At 39.4% G+C, this 19161-nt stretch overlaps 1 long non-coding RNA gene and 1 other non-coding gene across 2 annotated transcripts; both read left to right on the forward strand.

The window, feature by feature from the left end:
* Window positions 1-3113: 3113 nt before the first annotated feature.
* LOC118542492 (uncharacterized) lies at window positions 3114-19109 on the forward strand. The gene is made up of 3 exons (XR_013440945.1): window positions 3114-3316; window positions 6022-6157; window positions 18726-19109. It is a non-coding gene; the product is annotated as an uncharacterized LOC118542492 (long non-coding RNA).
* Window positions 17935-18041, forward strand: LOC118542505 (U6 spliceosomal RNA). Its single transcript, XR_004920628.1, has one exon. It is a non-coding gene; the product is annotated as a U6 spliceosomal RNA (small nuclear RNA).
* Window positions 19110-19161: the final 52 nt, after the last annotated feature.

Raw genomic sequence — 19161 nt, forward strand, 5'->3', positions numbered from 1 at the left:
TGGTCAGTCGAACAACAAAAGGAACAGATGGCATTTTCTTGATTATTTCTGTATTTTAAAAGTAAAATATAGACTTTGTTTTTGAATTAAAGAGAAATCATATTCCTAGCTAGTAAGACATACTTATAGAGAATCTTAAATTGGACAAATACGGCAAATAAAGTTCGTATGTCTTTTTATTAAAGATTTTTTTTTAATTTTTAAAAATTAAATCTCTGCACCCAGTTTGGGTCTCGAACTCACAGCCCTGAGATCAAGAGTCACACACTCCACCGTCTGAGCCAGCCAGGCGCTCCAAAGCTCTTATGTCTGTAGCACAGTATAATTATTGAATACATTGCATGAAATATTAATCTTGTAGAGTAAGAATAGTCATTTATGTTAGTTAAACTATTCTAGGAATTGATTTTATAATCCATTTTCATTTTTGACTTTGTTATTCAGGTGTTCCCCTTGCTTTTTAAGTTTGCCTTACACCACTTCACTTTCATTAAAGACCTACATTAGTACCTGTTTTTGCTAACTGCAAGAAATCTAAAGAGGATTTTCACTTTTACAAAAAAAGAGTGCAAAGTGAAAATTGCATTTAGCATTTGCTTTGCAGTGAGGGATTATAGAGGCAGCACGCACCCTAATAGTGAGAGTGGCCCCACTAAGCTCCTTTCCTGGAACCACACCCAGCATCTTAGCATCAAGCCGCCATATCTCTGAACCGCGTCTGTGAGCATGTGTTTTATCTCCATTTACTGTGTGCATCCTCTAGCAAGATGGTATCCCAAGGTATCAGCAAAGCCTAAGAGATTATTTTTTGTGTCTGGTAACACTTGAAAAATTTTCCGTATAAATTAATGACAATTGCTTCTTCACTTCATACCATTTCAGCTTATAAAAGTTTTCATAGGCAAGCTCTACTTCCAAATACTGGGGGAAACCTGTATTTTCAAAATGATTCAAAGATATGCATTTTGTTTCATAGTATATTAAAATTATTTTAATGACTTAGCAAAAAATTAAATGTAATTTTACCTCCTCTGTTGCCTGTTATATTTATTTGCTATCTTCTTTCAGTTCAAAACTGAAAGAGAATTCGTCTTCAAGTGGCTTCTTAAAAAGTTTTTGTCATTAACATAAAAATAAAAATTATTTCATCTGTTCAAAGTTTTGTGAAGATTTAATACTCTGAATTTCTACCAATTCATTTGCTTGCTTTATTGCAGAAGAGTCTTTTTGAATAAGAAAAAGGGAAATTCATGCCTCAAGTCACATATATTCTCATATTTCTTCAGACATTATTGAGAAAAGAAAGATGCAAGGAACATATTGTTCAGAGAAGCTGGAAAGAGATGAATTTCCCTTTATGGTGAAAGCTAAAAGGATGATTGAGTAAAGAAGTGCTGGCAATGGGCTCTTGCTCTTTAAGCATGGAACAAAGTTTTGAGGAGCCCGGGAATCGAAGTGGACAGACCTCAACTCTGCTTCCTACTTCCTGTAGCACATTGGGCAATTAGCCAGCAGCCTTGAACCTCCGTTTTCTTACTTGCGACAGTAGGGTAGTACTTAACCCATCGGGTGGTTATGAAAATTAAGCTAAATGATATACTATATATAGAGCACCTAGTAGATCTTATCATTTTTGGTAAAAGGTGAATATTATCAAAAGCAAGCTTTTAGACTCTTCCCTAAGAAGAAATTATTTTCTGCTTAGGTTATTTATGATTATCAGTTTATCTTGTTAGAAAAGCAGCTGGATATTATTAATATGGATAAGCCTTCCTGATGCACAGTTTGGTTAACTGATTGGAAAGTTTAAGGATAAGAGTATTTAGAGTTTGTAAGATTCAGTGCCTTCAAAGTCAGTAGATTTAAAAAAAAAAGTGTCCCTCAAGCCTTTCTCTCTTCTCCAACACAAAGAATTTTGCACATATTCTTGGCGACTGTCTTAGGCAGAAAAAGTCAACTAGCAGAAAACATCATAGAAACACATCACACCGTCTTAGAGCACATGTGTGTAAATTACATAATTTTTACTTAGGTAATACTTGCTTCCGCTTATCCCTCCTTTGGGATCATGTTTTATTCACTTTTGTGTACTAACAATATCGTCTGGTGTTTAGTAGGTTATCAATATTAATAGTCTTGCTGAATAAAATAAATGAGTGAGTAATTAGGTAAATGGGTGCAGCGGTATGATCTTCTAAGCCTACCCTTAGATATGTTTCCTATTACCAGAAACTAAACTATTTGCCTCCACACCTTAGTGACTAATTATAACTACCAGCTTTCCCCTGTCTCCACTAATGTCAGTAAGAACTGCTTTTTATTTATTCATACCCATGTGACCCCTTCTTTCATTGCCTGATAACCTACCAACCTGCTGAGGGGGGCTAGTAATTATAAAACATCAATCACTGTTTCAGTACAGTGATGGTTTTCATGTATGTTTTACGGAGTATGGGGGGGTTTTGAGGATGCTCAAAGGCCAAATGGGGCCAGAACCTAATGCAGGGAAGGTGAAGGCAAGGGGGCTGAGGAGAAGTCCCAGCTCATGACAGCATCAGCTCATCTCCTCCGAGAGAACAGTTCTGCTTTGATCTGTCTTTACGGAGGCTGTATGCCAGATTCTGCTGGAGATTAGGATACACCCCTAGAAAGTTTGAAGCCTGAATTCATGATGATACAAAGTATTAAACAGAAAGATTTATCTTCGGAACTCAATGAAAGAAGACAGGCTTGCGTTCTTCTAACACTCAGGCTAAATTTGAGTCATCAAAGCAAAACATATTAAGAGGTAGTGTTGAGAGATAATCCCGGCCCTTCTGAATGGCTTCTGAGCAAAGAGCATTGACAACTTGTTCAAGGATATTTGCAAAGTTGCTCCAGGCAGGAGGGAGATTTGCTTATTCTGCAGGATAATGAAGCTGGGTTCCCACCCTCCCTGGAGACAGTCCAGGGTGATAAGGATGGTATCTCTCTCTGAATCAGTAGGCAGATTTGTTTCCCGATCAGGATAATAAAGATACTGTCTCTCTTGGTAAGGGTGGATGGACAGGTTTATCAGTAGCTCCTTTTATAGACTGGGGTTTTTCAAAGCTCAGGGTTCCTCACTATGACACAAACCCTCTGGGCCTCCCTCTGCTTGGCGGCCATGGATTTTGGGGTGCAAGAGCGACCAGTGTGAACGTGGCGCTCACACTGTCTTCTGTGCCACGTGTAACAAACTGTACAAATCCATGTGGGCTCCTTGACCCCTCGCTGCTGAATCCAGGAAGTTTGGCAAACTGACCTACTGCTCAGGATCTGCTCGGCTGCTTGACAGGTAGGACCCTCGCCTTTTTTTAGAATCTCGACCAGGCGTCCCTCACCTGGAAGATAGATTCCCACTCTGACCTATGATTTTCACTTTCTATGAGAGCCCTTAGGCATGGGATGGACTTCAGTAAGAGTAGTCGTAATGACATCTGGGCTAACGTGTGCCCTGTGTACAACTGTGTCCAAAACGAAACTACTGTTGTTAATGTTCTTTTCCTGCTATCCTAAGGAGCACCCCCACCCCCGTCTATCCACCGAAGTAAATATTTTCGGTATGACATCTTGATCAAAACTCCTAAAAACAATAATCGTCGAGTGTTTTTGTTTGTTTGTTTTTGTAGGCAAGCTCTGTGCCCAGTGTGGAGCCTGACATGGGACTTGAACTCACAACTCTGAGATCAAGACCTGAGCCGAGATCAAGAGTCAGATGTTTATCTGACTGAGCCACCCAGGTGCCCCAAAGTTCTTCAAGTTTCGTATTATACATAAGAATCATCTGAAGAACTTGTTACAAAAGCCGATTACTGGGTCCCATCGCCAGGGAATCACCTTCTGTGGGTCTGGAGAGCCACAATGTCTGCTAATAATAAGACCCCAGGTGATTCTAATCTTGCTGAAAAGGGTTACATTTTAAGAAACAACATTTTAGGGGCACCTGGCTGGCTCAGTTGGTTAAGCGTCTGCCTTCGGCTCAGGTCATGAACCCGGGGTCCTGGGACCGAGCCCCGCATCGGGCTCCCTGCTCCACAGGAGCCTACTTCTCCCTCTCCCTCTCCCTGCTGCTCCCTCTGCTTGTGCTCTCTCTCTTTGTCAAATAAATAAATAAAATCTTAGAAAGACCAAGATTTTAAAATACCAATAGTACCTTTTTATAAACAAAAAGAAAAAGCAGATGAAATCCACAACTTCCTTCAAATCCTGAAGGTTTGATTGGCAACACAGAGAAGGAGCAACAGGGTGATTGCAAGCTGGTGCGTTATAACTCAGCACTTCACCCCTACTTCAGTTCGAACATGTTGAAACCACTTCAGTGTTTCCTTTGTAAAGAGCCCACTATTTGTTTTCAATAATAATAGCATGTATTACTGATATAACTGGTCCAGGAGTTATTCACCTTGGGCCAAGTCATTCTACAATATAATGTCTTAGGCAGTAAATCATCTTTTAATATGTGCCTTGGTGTAGAATGCAGATTTGAGGTGCCAACTTGAAGCTAAACTAAGCCTGTCCACTTGCAAAAAAGCTGAAAGCACTCCTGTAGTCTGTCTTGTTCCTTTATTTATACGCTGTCAATCAGCTTTCATATCTGGGCAGTCTTATGGGATTTTCCATGTGGACTGATGCTCATTTATTTTAGGGTGGGTGTATGAATTAATTTTAAAATCTATTGTGTTGTTAATCCTACTTGGTTTGTAGAAACCCAGTAGGTTGTGTGTTATGGACTGCAGTGTTTCCTGCCCGCCTCCCAAGCTCGTGTTGAAGCCCGAACCCCTAGTACCTCAGAATATGACTGTATTTGGAGACAAAGTCTTACAAGAGGTAATTAAGTTAAAATGAGGTCATCAGGATGGGCCCTCATCCAATTTGACTGGTGTCCTTATAAGAGGAAATTTGGGCACAGACATACAAGAAGACCATGTGAAGACAGAGAGAAGACAGGCATCTACAAGCCAAGGAGAGGCCTCAGGAGACATCCACGCTGCATACGCCCTTCTAGGCTTCAGAAGATAAATGAGAAAATAAATTTCTGTTGTTTAAGCCACCAGTCTGTGATGCTTTGTTGCAAAAGCCCTAACAACTAAATACATTGTATTTTCTTTAAGGCGCCCTCAGGGTGGGTCCCTCATACATTAGAATAAGTTTGCTTGGGTTCCTTCTACCAGTAGTAGAGGGCATCTTCGGTAGGTCAAACCTTAGACAATACCCACGTTACATTAATGTTCTTGTTTTACTCTGGTCACTAAGTCTTTTTGGATAGTACCTAAGAATCCTAGCCTTATGCAACAGAATTATTAGATTGTCTCAGTGGATATATCCCTCAAATAAGTGATCTAGGTGACAGCCAGATTTGATAATTCAATAAATATTTTTTGGCTGCCTACCATGTGCCAAGAATTGTTGTATGCTATAAGTACTGGGGACCTAGCAATTTGAATTAAACAAAGTTCAGGCTTTCATGAAACTTACATTTAGCATGTAGAGTGTGTGTGTGTGTGTGTGTGTGTGTAATGTGTAGAAAATATATACTTAAATAAATATATAATATGTTCAGTGGAAATAAAGCAAGGTAATGGGGAAAGAAGGCTGGGATTGTGTTTGGGGGCTAGGATGGGGATATTTTACAAAGGATGGTAGGAAGAGCTTCTCTGAGGAGGTAAACTATATGCAGAGTCTGCATGAAGTGGGGGATGTGTAGATGCAGGGATGTGCCACCCAGATTCCCCTTCAAGGAAGGATTTCTGCCCCAGTTGCTGGTGAGCTGTCACCAGGCAGCCTTCAATGTCAGAACTTTCAGGGTTTGCTTCAGCTGCAAAAAGCCTCTTTCTCAAGGGCACATCCTTCCTGTGGGTGGCCCACGTCTACTGATTAATCAAGGTGGAGTATAAAAGCCCAAACGAGACCTACCTGATGGGCAATTTCAGTTTCAGAGTCTCTGCCTGGGGCAGTTGAGGATGTTGAGCCCACATAACTTCCTTTCCTCCTTTTCCACAGTTGATTCCAAGAATATCCCTTCGTAAACATCCTATGTGCCCAAGTCTGTTTCAGAGGGCTTCCTGGAGAACCCAAATGTGACATGGAGGTATCCATGTGGTCATCCGAGGAAGAACATTTCCTTGCAGAAGCAACAGTAAGTGCGAAGGTCATCACACTATTACCCATATGGTAATGACATGGCTATACAGGGAAGAGACAGAATAAATCTACTTGGCTTTGTGGGGCCATCCCAGAGGGACCTAGATGGAACAGAGATGGCCAAGGAAGGGATTAGGTAGCAACTTCTTTTTGGGGGGTAGTCAAAAACTTCCTGGGGAAGAAGAAGTAAAAAGGAGACACAGAAATGGAGGTGGCTTTGATTTTGAATTAAAATGTTAATCCAACAGGCTTCTTTGATACTTCTAAGACTCTGAGGCCTGTGGTTTCCTCCACCAATGAATTGTTAGGTTTCTTCCCAATCTCAGGGATCTGCTGGACCATTTTCAAGCCCAAATCTCATGTCTCCATTCCAACTCTCTACAAACCTCCTTCCTCTCCTCCTCCTCATTCTCTTCTTCCTTCCCTACCGCTTCTCTTCCTCTTTGATTACAATCTTCTTACACATCTCTATTTTTCACATTCAACGTTTTCAGAGGGGAAGAAAACAGCTTTGTCTAGCCTAGGACACTAACCAATCTATTAGGCCTTCAAAAACACTGTTGTTATAAAGAGATTACGGAAGCTAACCATAGAAAACAAGCAATACTCCCTCAACCTCCTACCCCCTGTGCCCAAGACAAAATAAAGCACAATGCCTTGAAACAACCTCAAGGAGAAGATGGTTAAAGAACCGAATTTTCTTTACAAAGGGAAATAATTCCCAAATCGTCTTCTCTTTATTTACATAGGGAAAAGGTTTGCATGAAAATTAGACACAGTTTGAATTTTATATGACTAAACAAAATCACACAGTGTGTGTTCTGATTTTCAAAGCATTAACAATATTCTTTCTGCTTCTGTCTGTGTCAAGGTGTCCAGCTCATTAACAAATAAACACCTTAGCTGTTTACTCAAGATTGTGTTAGCTTTTTGCAATTCCTTTTGAGGGAATAAGTTTGAATTCTTGAATACTTAGAGCAGAATGAACTATGATCATCCATGTGATTGGAGTGAGCCACACATGGGGGTGGTGAGGTGGCACTTTCAGCTTGGGATTATTTTTGGCTCTTTGTTCCTCAGACAATTCTTTCCTTCCTGCTTACCTCCCACAACCCTACCAGGATGGTGTAATACAACCTATTTAGGATTGATGATGGAAATGTAGAATTTCTTCAGATCAGAACAAGTCCTGGGGTCCATAGGAGTATTAGGGGAAACAATAGATGAAGAGTTGAACTTTATTACCAGAACAGTTTCATCACACCAAGAAGAAATCCTGACCTATTAACAACCATTCCCTATTGTCCCTCCTCCAGTCTCTGACAACCACTTATCTATTTTCCGTCACTATGGATTTGCCTATCACCTACTATATATTTTAAATCTCTTTTAACTTAATACTCTACTAACCTTTTAAAATCTCCTCTCTTTGCTCTAAATAGTTTTTTAGTTTAATTTAAATGACTGTCTACTAAGCTGAAACTCTTCTAATTTAGGGAGGGTTAGTGAAGAACCATAGATTTGATTCCACAAATCCTTACAGTGAAAGATATACAAAGCTTCATGTTTAGTTTTTCCTCTTTTATTGATTTTCTTCATTTCCCTTTACTATAAATCCAATTCAAGGGTGCAGAATGCTAAAAAAAGAAAGGGGGGTGGGGAATAAATGTGAGAAACGTGGAGTAGAAGAAGGAAGTGGAGGGGGAGGAAGAGGAAGAAGGGGAGGAGGAGGAATGTGACAGTATCATAGAAGAAAAGAAATTATATTGAAGAAACTAAAGAAGAAACAGCCACTGCCTGATTCTAAAAAGAAAAAAAAAAAAAAAATCTCCAACCACCCCAAGTCTGCAAACAAAAAGGGATGAAAAAAGAGAACCAGATCGTACATGATGAAAAACATTTTTTAAGTTTCACAGTCTAGGATAAGGGCCCCAAGGCATGTTTGAAAGGAAGCTTCCATTTCCATGGTAAACTCTAATTCCTTTCAATAAGGCATCTGATTTGGGGCGTGGATTTTAAGTGCTTTATTAGCCATGAGGAAAGAAGATACAGAAATTTTGTCATTATGGGGAAAATAACAACATCCTTTTTACTCTTTTTAGAGTTTTAGAGATCAGAAGCATCTTTTTACATGAGAACAAAAGACAAAAAATTTGATTAAAAGTGATATTATAAGCTTTTGTTATATAAAGGTAATTTGAGATTAACTAGGAACAGACTACATAACACTAACTGCAGTAGAACAGCATGTAACAAAGACAAGTCTCCTGCCTGTCTTTCCTGATTCCCAAGCTTAAGAAACTTTGTTTGGTATTATTTCTTCAAGGGAGATTAGCTGAAATTCTATACATTAAATATAACTCAAAAATAACATTCCTGTCACAAACTGTGGGTGAGAAATGTTGCTTCTAAGGGTTTTGGTGTTGTAAAAACAGTAAATTGAATGTTGGAAACAAAACATAGAGAGCATATTTTCCATACCTGCAGGCTTGACTACCAGGAAGGGTTTCAATTAAAGGCCATAGCTTTAGAATAAAGGAGATCAACTTCCAAATTCAGATGGGCATGAGTAACATAAGAAAGGTAGAAAAAGCAATTATGGAAGATTTACAGAATGATGGAAAGGCATATATGGTGGATCAAAGAGGGTGGCAAATTCTTTAATACTCCTTTTGTAGAATGATGGGGATACATTGAATCCAGGAGAGTCTTAGTGATTTCCTTGACTGATAAAGTTCAGTGCCAATGACACTGAGCCACTTTCAAGGTTAAGTCAGAAGTCTTGCAGCTTCTTCCTTGGTCTCTTGGAATGCTTGCTCTCTGCACTCTTCAGACTCTTCCTCTTCAGATACTGCCTCTTCAAAACCAGCAGCTAAGCAGTGAGAAGAGCCAGCCACATTGAGAGACAGGATGTAGGTGCTTGAGTTAACAGCTCCAGCTGAGCTCTCAGCTGATAGCCAGAAGGAACTGCTGGCTATCTTGGACATCCCATCTGGCTGAGCTTTCAAATTATTGTAGTCCAGCCAATATCTGGACTGCAACTGTCTGAGGATCTCTAAGGAGAACTACCCAACTGAGCCCTTCTTGAATTGCTGACACCGAACACTGTACACAAATAAATGGTTGTTTTGAGCTGCTAAGTTTGGGGGGGGGTAATTTATTACGCCCCGAGAGTTCACCAGAACTGTCCTGGTTTTGTTAGATTGCTCTAGCAACTTCTTTCACATCAGGCTTTTACATGATGAGGTTCTTGGATTTCCAGGAATAGCAGAACTCAGTTTGAAAGCTTGCAACAAACAAGTCATATAATTATGAGGTGGTACTCTCACACCAAAGTGAACTTTTAATGATTTTATTGGTAGGTAAAGTATCTCCTTAAGCCATTATCTCTTATATCTTCATTACATCTAACAGTAAAAAAACAAAAACAAAAACAAAAACAAAAAAACTACATAATAATGCCTATTCTCTTCACTCTGTTCTTTATCTGAATGATAGAGGGAAAGAGTTAGTGCTCTACCTCCTTGAACTTTGCTCCAGACCACCTGTTCTCTCCCTCTTCAGGGAAGGGCTGCCTTTGATGATAGCTCTCCCTGGGCCTGCCAGGATTTGGGCAGCCCCTGCTCATAGTTGACTCCGGGGCAGACTGTCCTGAGCATGACCTGCTGGCGTCACAACACTGTGTGTGACTACATGCTGATCTACTCACAATGTTTTCTGACTCTTTTCCAGGCCGCCTACGCTGCCACCGACTTCTTCCTCCTCCTCAGCATTGCCTAATCAGTGCTTACAGCATTTATTTAACTCTCATTAGTCCAAATATTAGAAATGTGTTCCTGCCATATCAACTAGCCTTTGTCTATGCCCTATATCAAGTCTGAAATCCTCTCTATCAAGCTTGGAACATATTCCAGTCCTTACTTCCATATAGCTCTACACTGGTCTAGGACAGGAGATGAAATTCACCACCAACCTATCTGAAATATCCAGTTGTATAAATGCCTCAGATTTTGTTTCACTCTTAAGTCACCGGGTTTTCCCAGACATCTCAAACAATACACATATCACTTCTCCGTGAGTTGCGATCATTATTAACCAGAAAAATGCCATGTTGTTATGGTGTCCTTAGATGAGAGGTATGTTGGGTCCATGGGAGTTAATAGAAGGCAGTTGGTTATAATTTCTTTTGATAGATTTATTTTTTTAGAGCAGAAGTTACAAACTCAAAAGTAAGTGGGGTAAGATGGGGATAAAGGTGGGAGGTTAGGGGGTAGGGAGCTGTACAGTGAGGTACATGAGTTAAGACAGGCAGGTTTGTAAATGCATTTCATAGCAGCTTTATTACATCCCCAAACAAACCCTGACACCTCATTTCCTTTTATTATTATTTATTTTTATTTAATCACACTTGTTTTTACCTTGTAGTTCTTACAGTGGTTTGTTTTATAATGATGTCTTAAGTTGAATGCCTTCAGCTTAAATCATGCTTTATATTAAACTTGTAAGAATAATTTTTTGCTTCCACCAAAGAATATACTCTTCTTTCATTTTTTTGCAAAATCTCTGAGGAAGTCTATGTTTCATTTTTCCACCTTTGATGTAGGCATGAATGCAAAGACATATTTCTATGTTTCAAGAAAATCAGCAGTGCAAAGATAAATGATAAATGGCAGTTCATACTTGGTTTGTGTGTTAGAGAGAAAACAGAAAGTGGTGATTACTGGATTGAACTGGAGAAAGGAAGCAGCATCTAAAGGAGGCATTGCCACTCAGCTCCAGAGGTGTCGTGTGGGAATGTCAGAAGATGGGCCAAGCTTTGCCAGATCTTCTGATTTTTCATGAAGAGCCGGACATTTGAATAAAAATCTTCTGATTTCCAAGTATGGGCTACCAAGTCAATTTATAAACAAATGTGTGGGTCAAACAAAGCATGGTGCCAGCAATATATGGTGTGAGGATCTTGGCTTAGAGCATGTGCCTATATCTGAATCTGGAAGGTTATGAGAGAGAATTTTAGTTCCTGGTTTTTCTGCATAATTATGATGCATATTGTTATTTTCAGCTAACACTGAGCAATTATAACCAAGGACAATTTTCTAGAGACCGAATGAGACTTAAATAGGGAAGTGACATCCCAAGGACTCGTGTGAAACAAAGCCATGTGGCATATGCAGAGGAATAAATGGAAGGAGAAGGACCCCAGGCTAGAAGACCGCAGAGACTTCTCTCATCCACATTGGCCAAGGGTCTTTTCACCTGTTTCATAAGGAACTAAAAATTGATATAAAATCTGTTGTGATCTGTTTCTCCCAGACAATGATGTATGTAGCGGGTATGTGGTGGGGGCAGGAGAGAAGAGCTGGTGTTGCTGAGATGTTGGTCAGGGACTGAAGCTAAGCATGAGCTGGAGCTGGGAGTGTATCAGTTAGAGACCTTCTAATGAAAGGTCTAATGTGGCCTTCCTTGAATCGAGTCCAGGACAGTGTGTCATATTTCCTTTCCTGGAGCACAGCTACTTGGTGGACTTGGCTAAACTGGAAGATCCTCTCCTTTACCAAATCCTGAGTGGTAGAAATGTCAACACTTTGAAGGGACAGCCTGGAATTGAACATGATTTTCAAGGAGAGAGCTGCCCTTTTGCCTTTGCAGGTTGGTGGACTAAGAGGCTTCTCCCAAAATTGTGGGTTGTAGATATATATGTAGTCTTGCATGAGTGTCTATGGGTATTCCATACATGGATCCTTGAAACTCTCTGGGGACCTGACAGAGGTAAGAGATTCTGTTGATATATGAAGGTGCTAGTTTTGAGTGCCTCTGTTAAGCACGCAATGCTGAAGTAGTTCAGGCATCATTAAAATCCAGTACGTTTTGTCCTGAGGAAACTTGGAATCTTGATGCATTTTTCTACCCACTCCCCATCCCCCATTTCTATTTTTGAATAAATTCTCAGCCAAGAAGGGGCCAAGCCTGATTGAGTCAAGTGTGGACGAATGGGTTGGAGTACGGAATGGGTTTCTTTGGACAGGGAACTAGAAAATGGCTTCTCATTGGACACAAGAATTGATAAGACCATGCGCCATCAAAAACCATAAAAGAATACAAAGAAGAGGTGAATTAGAAAGATTGCTAAATCTGTGGCTGCAGTGGCAGGAAGTTAGACTTTGAGGATTAGAGATGGAGAAACTGAAATAATCCTGGATCCAGTTAGGGTGTGATTAGGTGGAAGAATAAGAATGATCTGTCAATGGGGACCGCAGTTTTCCTGTCGAAAAAACCTTCCTGGAACACTTTCCTGGAAAGTCAGTTGTGTTTAATGTTCGTCCACATGACATTACTTCCTACATTACAGAGTCAAATGCAAATTTTGCATGAAGTTTTAAGATAAAACCTAAGACTTCAAAGACAATTTACCCTTGCGTGGGCTGCTCTGGGCTATGATCAAGCCATCACCGATGTGCATATTCTCTCTCTTTTGCTATTATAAAGGATACTTCAGCAGGAAAGTCTGAGAAGCAGCGGGGGAAGAACATCAAAGAGTGATGTGGGCTTGCTTCGGTGGGCAGGAGGTGCATGCACGGTCACATGGATGGATCAGCCGACTTTAAAGGACAAGGAAGGCAACTTTTGGTATATCCTGTATGATCATTACATCATTGCATCAATCCGTGCTTGCATCAACTATTATCATCTTTAAAAGTGGCATTTTTTAAAGAATGGGTTACAATGGTTTAACAGGACATGAAACCATTCAGTGCGGTTGTTACTTGTGTTGAAAAAAGAAATAAATAGAAAAAAAAATCACATTTTTAACATTATTTTGTGAAGATTTTGTCATGTTTAGGTGAGTTCAATAGGCTATAATGCAAAATGTATTCTCTGTGGGCTGTGCTAAAAAAATTAAGTCACTATTCTAAAATTTTTTCAGTTTATCAAGATGTTAGTAGGTATTTCATTAAAAAAAGTGTTCCTTGGTTAAGTAAATTGGACCCTTGAAACAAATTTAAAGGCTTTTAAAAATTTTAACTAAAGTACTTTTTCAGAACAATAGATATGCTAATGAAAATTAGAAACAAACAAGCTCTTTTTTATTTTTAAGGTTTACCGTTTATCAGAGCAAGGAAATAAATGGAAATAAAAATGCCCTGGTAAAGCACGAGAAGTCACAAATCTCTAGCATCTTTACACATTTTTTGAGGGGGGTTAAAATAAAAATATGTATTTATACATCTCCTAAAGAATAAAGGAGTTGTGTTTTCAACAGGTAATTTTCTTTCTTTCTTTTTTTTTTTCAACAGGTAATTTTCTTAATACATCTTGTGATTCCCCATGATATCTTAAATATTAGTGGTCCTGCTCCACAGACTTTTTCTGGGTCTTTGATTTTTACTTCTATTTCTAACAGCGATGCTTGCAGCATTACCTCCCAGCATCTGGCCTGGCTTTTAGGAAGGATTATGTAGAATTTTTTCCTTCCTGATTACCCCTCTTCTCAGTATCAAAGCCTAAAGATGCAATCAAAGCAGAATAGCAGCAGGCTTTATTTCTTAGAGAGGACATTTGCACTTCTGAAGATAGCATACTGGTGCATACCAAGTTCCCAGCTCCTCTGCTCAGCTCAGGAACGTTCCTTCTGGACGCTGTCTCTCACGCACATTCAACAAAATCATTAAAAAGTAATATTAGGGCACACCAAACATTCTGTAATAACATTGACGTAAAGAGGATGAATATAACATTTATAGTACACAGTCCTACTTGAGGATTTTTTTCGAATTTTGTCAATAAAGAGTGTCGCTGATCCTTATGGACTGAATTGTGTCCCCCGCCCCCCACCGCCCCCAAATTCATGTGTTGAGTTCCTAACCTCTGATGCGACTGTATTTGGAGATGGGGCCTTAAAAAAGGTAATTAAGGTTCATGAGGTCATAAGTGTGGGGCCCTACCTAATCCGATAGGAGTGCTGTCCTTGTAAGAAGAGGGAGAGACGCTAGGGTTGCTCAGGCACCGAGAAGCCATTTGAGGACACAGGGGGAGGGTGGCAGCGCTCTGCAAGCCAAGGCAGGAGGTCTCAGGAAAAATCAAACCTGCGGACACCTTGATCTTGGACTTCCAGCCTCCAGAACTGTGAGAAAATTCATTCCTCTTGTTGAAGGCACTCAAGTTGTGGTATTTTCTTAGGGCAGCCCTCGCCAACTAATACATGAATCCTGTTTCCATTTTTGCTGTGAGTTTAAAAAACTCAGAACCAAATGCGAGGTTCACGGAAACCATACTGTTATTTCTCATGGTTCACATGTTTTTAGTCTTCCTTTTGGTGACACAGACTTTTTCTATTTTAATTTTGTTAGCTTATTATTTGTTTTCATTTTTTCCCACCTCAAAGCCTTTGTAGGAAAGAACCAGGGTATGAAGAAATAAATAACAATTTAAATAAATTCTTTGTGTTTATAGGTTCTCCTATTTCACAGGCTTACCTTCTCAATGTCCTGTGCTCGTCCCTTTTCATTTTCTAGACCCTTTAATGTGGGAGTGCTGCAGGGCTCAGACTTAACTTTGTCCTCTATAAACTGGCTCCCTGCAGGATCTCAGTCAGTCTCATGTCTTTAAACACCAGCTATACATACATTTAGCCTACTCTTTTCCTCTGAACCCCTCACAAATATCCAACTGCCTATTCAATATCTTCAATTAGACATCTAATAGGCATCTCATATTTAATTTGTCCAAAGCCAAACCAAGCTCCAAATTCTTCCCACCCCTTCCTGTGGTGCTGATAAACCATCTTGGTCTTCTCCATCTCAGTAAACACCAACTCCATCTTTCCAGTTGCCTAGGCCTAAAACCTTGGAGTCTCCCTTGACTTTCCTTTCTTTCATCGCCAATTTCCCATCTTACAGCAAGTCCTGTTGGCTTTTCCATCAAAATATTATCTAACCGGTGACCATTTTTAACGCCTCCTTTACTACCAAAGTAAAAGCGACCATCACCTTGCCTTCCAAGGTGTTCTGCTTCTGTGTTTCCCTCTGATATTCTCCACAGCAGCTAGAGCATCCTATTAAAATGTAAGTCAGATCAGGTTACTTGTCTGCTCAAAAACTTGCAGGGGTTTTCCATCTCTTCCAGATTAAAAGGCAGTCCTTATAATGAACTACAAGGTGCCAGAAGGGCTGGTTTTAGTTATCTCTCTGACATCAAGCGTTTTTCCCTGACTCCCCTGGTTCCAGCCCCACTGGCCTGCACTTGCTGCCACTTCTGTTTAGAACACTCTTCTGCAGGCTATCCGCAAGGCTCACCCTCATCGCCAAGTCTCTTTATCACTTTATTAATCAAATATCACTTTATTAGAGAAGCTTAGTTTGTAGTATGCTGGTAAATGTTTAACAATCAGCTCTCTCAGGAAAAATGTGTGCTTGTATTCACATTAAAGCACAATTTTAAGTTTCATCGACATTGTTGATGTTTTATTCATCATTTTCTGAAGTTTAGGGTGATCATCAACAAACAATAAACCAAGCTCTGATTTGGGGCACTCATCAGATTTTCTGGTGTAAATATTCCCAGCATGGCCAACTGCAGGCGCCTACAGTGCTGCTATTTCAGGTGGTGTTGGGAATAGATGAGTGGTAGCTGCACTCTTCTTCCATAGCATTTCCACCCGGCAGACGCGATAGACACGGATAACCTCAAAAGCGTGGATAGTAAACTGTAGCAAACCAGTTAGGGAGTGATTCGTTTTAAATACTTATTACCTTTGTTTTTATAAAATTTATTTAATCTTAAGTTGATAGAATTTAATTTTTAGTGATGACTGTTTTTCAACTGGCTTACAGAATTCCTGGAAAGTTGATTGCTTTTGTGAGCTGGCAAGAGTAGGGTCGGGGACAACAGTGGCCATTTTGCTTATCGTCCAATATCAGATGGCTATCCTCTTCCAGTCACTCTTTATCCCCCTTATCCTGCTAGATTTTTCTCCATTAGCATTGAAGACACACACACACACACACACACACACACACTTTTTTTTTCTTGCCATTGGAATTTAGGTGAAGTAAAGCCAAGTAATTTGCTTATTTTGTTCACCTCTGTATCCCTCGTGCTTAGAACATGTCTTGCACATGCTTTAGGTGCTTATTTATTGAAAGAATGGATGAGTTTATGTTCAAAATGGATATTAGCTTGTTATGGAAAAAGCAAACAACTGGGGATCAGAGTAGTGCTCTACGAAGTCGTTGCCTGCAACAGTTACGTGCAGCTCATCTGATTCTCACAGCTTCCATAGGAGGGAAGTGCTATATTGTTACCACATTGTGGGTGAGGCGACTGGTCACAGCTTTGCCCAATGATAGATAGCAGATGAAAAAAACACAGCCAGGATTCACACTCTGACATTTTGGTTCCAGAAACAATACTATAAAAAAAAGTTCTTTTTTAGTTGTTGAATATTTTAAAAATGTACAGAAGTAGATGGAATAGAATAATGAATGCCAAATGTCCATCCTCCAACTACAACATTCATCAACTCCTGGCCAATTTCTTTTCATCTATGCTCTTTTTCCTGGTTAGATTATTTTGAAGGAAATCCAAACCATCTTTTTACTAATTATTCCAATGTTTATCTCTAAAAGATAAATACTAAACCACATTCTGGTTGGAAATTTGGTACTAAACATTTTGGCCTAGTGTTTGTGGGTGTTATTTAATTTTTCTGAAATGAGGTTTCCTTATCTGCAAAATGGATAGTAAGATTTTTTTGAATATTAATTAAAACAATATATTCAAAACACTTCGTTAAACTATAAAACATTATAAAAAGATTGGGTTTTCAACTCATATGTCATTACCCACATTGTATGTACTATTGACATAGTTAAAGGCTCTACATCAAAGTCTAGTTTGGCTGAGTACAGACAAGTGTGACCTGCTTTTTCCCAGCAATGTGGTTTCCCAAATAACATCATGCCTCATAAATACGCCAGAGTTCTTATAGCGAGTCAGCAGTTACATGGAACGTATAAGTCCTTGCAAGACTGTAGTCTTAAGAGAAAACAATAAAGTATTACTTTTATATTGTAGTAAAGAGGAGCTGTTGAGCATCATAAATTTTAAAAAAACATCTTTTTTTTTTTTTTTAATTTGAGACAGAGAGAGAGCACAAGCGGGGAGGAGGGTCAGAGAGAGAGAGGGGGAAGCAGACTCTCTGCTGAGCAGGGAGCCTGACATGGGGCTCAATCTCAGGACCCTGAGATCATGACCTGAGCTGAAGGCAGATGCTTAACCGACTGAGCCACCCAGGCGCGCTGAGCATCATAAATATTTACAAGAATCTATCACAACTTGCTTCCCAAATAGGAGTATGAGTGTTTCTAGATGTATGCAACATTGTACAAGGGTGAGGGAGGGGAATAAGGTGAGAGGACAAGATCCCTGTGGCACACCTTCGTGGAGCCTCAATTGCACTCTATCATAAATAATACAAATTTTAAATAATAATAACAATCACATCAACAGACAAGTACTTATATAGTTCTTAATATGTGTCAGGCACTGTTCTAAATACTTAACTTGTATTAACTCACTTAATCCTCACAACCTCTATGGGGTAGGTACAATTATTATCTCCATCTGGAAGATGGGCAAACAGAGGCACAAAGAGGTTAAGAAGTTTGCCAACATCACACAGCTAATGGTGGGGAAGACATGATTTCAACCTAGGTGTCTGGTTTCAGAGTCTGTGCTTCTGCTACTACGCTATCTGTCCTATCAAAAAAAGGAGTGCTCGCGTCGGCAGCACATACACTAAAATTGGAATGATACAGGGAAGATTAGCATGGCCCCTGCACAACGATGACTCGCAAATTCATGAAGCATTTCATATTTTTCTGGATTGATGCCAGGTTCAGGGTATTTGTAGTAATGCCCTGTGGTTTAAAAAAGCAATTACTGGACTTAAGTCAGAAGATTTGGGTGACAGGTCCTATGCTGTGGTTTACTAAATAAATAACTTTGTGTAAATTAAAAAAAAAAAAAGAAAAAAACAAAAGAAAAAGGAGCCAATATAACAATATCTTCCAAACATCTAGGTATTCAAGTACTCCCTTTATAATTCTTATTTGTAAAAAAATATCCATGAAATCAACAGACTGGTCAGCAGTTCATGTTTTGTTCTAAGACACACTCGAAAATAAATTCATATTTACTAAAATAAAAAGGAACACAGGTGACCCTTGAACGAGGCAAGGGTTAGGGGCACCAGCCTCCACACAGTTGAAAATCTGTATATTACTTTTGACTTCTCCAAAACTTAACTACTAATAGCCTGCTGTTGACCAGAAGCCTTACAATAACATGACCAGTAAGTTAACACATATTTTGTATGGTCTATGTATGATATACTGTATTCTTACAATAAAATAAGCAAGAGAAAATAAAATGTTATTGAGAAAGTCATAAGGAGGAGAAAATATATTTTTAATACTATAAAAAATCTGCATGTAAGTGGGGCCACGCAGTTCAAACCTGTGTGTTCAAGGGTCAACCATATATTTATCTGTATTTCACTCCAGATGATCTCATCTATCATGATCTTGGACATATTGGATTATGGAGTAGACTGCAGCAAAACTGGAACTAATTGATAATCAAGATGTCAAAATTTGAACTCATGGCAAGTATGTTGTGTAGAGTTAGGCCTCCTGGACACACTGTCCTACTGTCCAGAAACGTGTAAGTGAGAAGTGTGAAATCAACTGCTTGGGACTGAGGCTTAGAAAACAAAACATAATAAAAAAAAAATAATAAAGCTATAAACTTGACCAATAAAAAAAAAAGAAAACAAAACAAAATCTAGGGATACATATCTGTAAACAGTGGGGTTTAGTCATGGGGTTTCTCAGGAGTTCTTATTATTTCCTGACACTAAGGATACGCCCTGAATAACAATCCTTGTTCTCAAGTACCTCAAAGCCTACTGGGCAAGACAGATCTGTAGATATTTTAAAG

The sequence above is a fragment of the Halichoerus grypus genome, chromosome 9 (genome assembly GCF_964656455.1).
Source record: "Halichoerus grypus chromosome 9, mHalGry1.hap1.1, whole genome shotgun sequence".
Classification (NCBI taxonomy): Eukaryota; Metazoa; Chordata; class Mammalia; order Carnivora; family Phocidae; genus Halichoerus; species Halichoerus grypus.